The 5,213-nt window shown below is 35.6% G+C and overlaps 1 pseudogene; it reads left to right on the top strand.

Annotated features, from left to right (window-relative positions):
* The first annotated feature begins 1,843 nt into the window (after nucleotides 1–1,843).
* Nucleotides 1,844–1,962, top strand: LOC112477928 (annotated as a pseudogene).
* The last annotated feature ends 3,251 nt before the right edge of the window (nucleotides 1,963–5,213 follow it).

Raw genomic sequence — 5,213 nt, 5'->3', positions numbered from 1 at the left:
ATTACACCAAAAAGAATAAAACACCTAGGAATAAACTTAAAAAAGTATACGATGGTAATTACAAGACATTATTGAAAGAAATTGAAGAAGACACCAAGAAAATGGAAAGATTCTGTGTTCATGGACTGGAAGAATTAACATTGTTAAAATGATCATATTACCTAAAGCCATTTACAGAGTAATGAAATCTCTATCAAAATCCCCATGGCATTTTTTACAGAAATAGAACAAAAAACCCTCAAATTTGTGTAGAATCACAGAAGATCCTAAATGACGAAAGCAATCCTAAGGGGAAAAAAAAGCCAGAGAGATCACACTCCACAGTTTCAAACTATACTACAAAGTTATACTAATAAAAACAGTATGGTATATTGGCAGAAGCAAAAAAACAAAACAAAACAAAAAAGACACAGAGACCAATGGAACAGAATCGAGAACCCACAAATAAATCCACACATATACAGGGAAATTGATTTACAACCACGAAAAAGCCAAGAATATGTTAATGGAGGAAAAAAAGTCTCTTCAGTAAATAAATGGTGTTGGAAAAACTGGACAGGCATATGCAAAATAACGAAACTAGACCACTGTCTTACACCATACACAAAAACTAACAATATGGAATAAAGACTTGAATGTAAGATCTGAAACAATAAAATACATAGAAGAAAAGATAAGCACTAGGCTTCTAGACATTGGTCTCAGAGATGTTTTTGTGAATTTGATACACAAATAAGGAAAACAAAATCAAAAATAAATTAATGGTAGTACATCAAACTAAAAACTTTCTACACAGCAAAAGAACCATCAACAAAATAAAGAGGCGGCCGATTGGGAGAAGATATATGCAACTGATACTTATAAGGGGTTAATATCCAAAATATATTAAAAAACACATACAGCTCAACAACAGCAATTTAAAAATGCGCAGAGGATGAGTAGACTTTTTTTTTTAAAAAAAGACATACGAAATGCCAACAGACACATAAAAGTATGTTCAATATCACTAGTTATTAGGGAAATGGAAATCAAACTACAATGAGATATCACTTCACACATGTTAGGATGGCTGTTATCAAAAATACAAGAAATAACAAGTGTTGGAGGGGATTGGAGAAAAGGGAACCCTCATACACTGTTGGTGGAATTGTTAATTTGTGCAGCCAGTATGAAAAACAGTATGGAGGTTCTTAAAAAAATTAATAGGACTACCATATGATCCAGCAATTCCTCTTCTGTGTGTTCACCCTTCCTCCAAAATAAAAACACTAATTTGTAAAGATATATATCCACCCTATGTTTATTGCAGCATTATCTACAATAGCCAAGACATGGGAAAACCTAAGTGTCCATTGATAAATGAAAGGATAAAGAAGATATGATATATGCATACAATAGAATATTAGCCATTAAAAAAAAAAGATGAAATAGTGCCATTTGCAGCAATGTGGACGGATCTTGAGGGTATTACGCTAAGTGAAATAAGTCAGATGGAAAATGGCAAAAACCATATTATTTCACTCATGTGGAATATAAAACAAAAGAGTAACAAGCTAACAAAAACAAACTCAGTTACAGACAACAGAATGGTGGTTACCAGAGGAGAAGGTTGTTGAGGGATTGGTAAATTGGGTAAAAGGGGTCCAATATATGGTAATGGAAGGTAATTAGACATTCAGTAATGAGCAAGCCATAGAGTATACTGATATAAAATTACAATTTACCCATAGAAGGTCTGAGAAAGCCTCAGAATCACTAATCCTAGAGGGCTGATGGAAGGTATTCCTTTTCCAAAGAGAGTAAAGACAGGAGCAGATGAGTGCTACTTCAAAAGTGAAGACAGATTTACAGCCATGCTACGCTGAACTAGCCCGATCCCATCTGATCTCGGAAGCTAAGCAGGGTTGGGCCTGGTTAGTACTTGGATGGGAGACCACCTAGGAAGACCAAGTGCTGTAGGCGTAAAAATTTAAAAAATAAGGGATTGTAAGCTGACAAGGTCCTTGCAGTCTGTGAGGTCAACCAAGGGTTGTCTCACCTAAAAATTTATTTAAAAAATAAATATAAATACAAAAGTAAAGACAGAAATGTAAAACTTCAGGAACATAAAAAATAAAAGTAACATAACACCAAAGTATTAAAAGTCTTCCAGTAACCAATCTCAAAGGCTTGGAAATCTGACTGACACAATAAAGAATTCAAAATAGCTATTTTAAAGAACCTCAGTGAGCTACAAGAAAACACGAAGAAAATTTGATGAAACAAGGAAAACAATACATGAACGAAAGAAAAACATAACAGAGAGAGATATAGTAATAAAAAAGATTCATGAGCTGAGGAACACAATGAATGAAATGAAAAAGATTGCATTTTTCATTTAATAACTAATAACTATAGCTACTATATCTTGTTAGCAAATATGCAGAATAAAAAGATATTGTAACATCAAAATATAAAAGAGTAAAAGGGTGGAGCCTCTATAGAGGAACAAATATAAGTTGCTATCAGCATAAAATGGTCTGTTTTATTTCTGAGATGTTCAATGTAAGCCTCTTGGTAACCACAAAGCAAAAATCTAGCGTAGAATCACAAACATAAAAAAATAAAACAGCATAGCACTGTGGAAAATCACCAATTCGCAAATGTAGGCAGAAACAGAAGGGAAAATAATAGAAATACAAAACAGCTAGAAAGCAATTAATAATATAGCAGTAGTAAGTCCTTACATATCAAAATGTAAATGGATTGAATTCACCAATGAAAGGCACAGAGTAGCTAGATGTATTTAAAACAAAACAAAACTATATGCTGCCTAGAAGATTTATTTCAGATTTAAAGACACACATAGGCTTAAAGTGAAGGGATGGTAGATTATATTCCATGAAGTGGAAAGCAAAGAATTTGGGGTAGCCATACTTATATCGGACAAAATAGCCTTCAAGCCAGAAATGGCAATAAGATACAAAGGTCATTATATAGTGATACAAGGGTCGATGCATCAAGAAGATATAACAATCATAAATACATATGCACTCAACATCAGAGCACCTAAATATACTAAGCAAATACTAACAGATCTGAAGGGAGATACATACATTACAATAATAGTAGGGGAGTTTAATACCCCACTTTCAGCAATGGATAGATCATCCATACAGAAAATCAATAAAGAAACACTAGAATTGAGCCATATTTTAGACTCAATGGACTTAACAGCTATATAGAACATTCATTTCAACAGCAGTAGAATATATATTCTCCTCAAGTACACATGGAACTTTCTCTAGGGTAAATCATATGATAGGCCACAAAACAAGTCTTAGCAAGTTCAAGACGACTGAAATCATATCAACTATCTTTTCTAACCACAACAGTATAAAACTATAAATCAACAAGAGGAAATCTGGAAAATCTACAAATATATTGAAACTGAATAATACACTTCTGAACAACCAGTAAGTCAAAAGAGAAATTTGAAAAATCTTAAATGAAAACAGAAACAATGTAACTGATAACTACATGATGCCAAGAAAAAGTTTATAGGTATAAATGCATATGTCAAGAAATTGGATCTCAAATAACAACTTTGCATCTCAAGGAACAAGAAAATGAAAATTAATCCAAATAGCAAAGGAAAAGAAATAATAAAGATCTGAGTGGAAATAAATGAGACAAGACACAATAGAAAAGATCAACAAAACTAAAAAGTAGAAAATTTATTTCATTGCCTCCTAGTCTTTCTAATTTCTGCTCTGATCAGAATGTCCTATATAACTATAACTTCTCTTCTAATTCATTCTGGTAATGTTCCCTCCAGTATCTGTATACACTCAGGAGAAGTGCAAATGTCCAATATGTAGCTGTGCAGTCCCATGAACCCTGTTGCATGCTCTCTGGGGTGCCATTAGTTAATAGTTTAAAATCTGCAAAGGATTTTTTCTCCTTACTGACTTCTACTGGGTGTGATGCTGATGGTATCAGTTGCTTGTAGACCCTGAAATTTGAACTTAGTTTGCAGTTTCAAACTACTGAAGACTTGTTTTGCATACCTTTATTGATGGAGTGTCATAATCTGGGGACATTATTCAACATGGAGGGTGGTTATCTTAGTTTGGATTTCCCCAGTAGCAGACATTGTGACAAGGATTCTAGAACAACAGTTCATTTGGGACGTGATTCCAGGAAGCACCATTAAGGGAGGGGGTGAGTGAAATAAAACATAAGATAATATTCTTCATCCACAAAGTTACTACTGAGGACAACTGGAGTTTAACTCCCCTGGGAAGTTCTGGGGGGTGGGGAGGACAGTGCAGAACATGCCTCAAAGTTATCTCACCTAAGGGTGACAAAGCTGGAGTATTTATACACCAAATCCCCTCCTGTCATTTGTCGGGAGCTGATTCCAGACCTTAACTCTGCCACTTCTGGTTTGCCCTGTGTTTGTGGGTCTGCTCCCATAGTTGAAAAAATGCCTTCAGGCAGAAAGCCAGTTGTTCTCTGCAAGCAGCTTTCAGGCAGGTAGAAATGAGTGCCAGGGCACTTGACTGCACCTGTCTCAGTGGCCTATTCTTTGGTCTAGAAATTAGTTTAAATCAGAGATCTCATAAAGCAGGGACTGATTTGGAGTCATGATTGCACGATATTTGAGAGATGACCCATGTCTCACTGAAATGGTCTGTGGGTATGAGGAGCACTGACTGCAGTACATAGGAGCAAAAACAGAAACAGTAGTCCAACAGGTTAGAAAAACACTGATTGAAACGAGCTCAAACAGCTTAAAGGACTGTGTCCTAATATACGCAGATTTCCAAAACAGCTTTTTCTAAACTTGATATGCAGCATTTCCCAAACTAATTTAACCACAGAACCCCCCTTTTTCCGGCTTATTTTGGGCTGATGTTCTATGAAACATACCTTGAAAAATGCTGATCTAGCCCAGTCCTCTCATGTCATAGGTAAGCTCAGAGCCCTTGTAACTGGTCAAGATCATGCAGATTAGTGGTGGTTAAACTGGGCCTGGCTTAGTGCTTTTCATTCAACCCTGTTTTCTCCCATTTCAATTCAGGAAGCCTCTGGTGACCCATCTCTCCTGCTTCTTGAGCTCTTTTCAGAAGGGCTTCTTAGGGGATATTGATTGTTTCTGGACGTCAAGGGTACCTATAGCCCTCCAGTAAAAACAAGTTCATGAAGCCCATTTAGTGGGCTTTTCAAGA

Source organism: Pteropus alecto, unplaced genomic scaffold, assembly GCF_000325575.1.
Source record: "Pteropus alecto unplaced genomic scaffold, ASM32557v1 scaffold131, whole genome shotgun sequence".
Classification (NCBI taxonomy): Eukaryota; Metazoa; Chordata; class Mammalia; order Chiroptera; family Pteropodidae; genus Pteropus; species Pteropus alecto.
The sequence above is the reverse complement of the archived record's forward strand: the minus strand, read 5'-3'. Positions and strand labels throughout refer to the sequence as shown.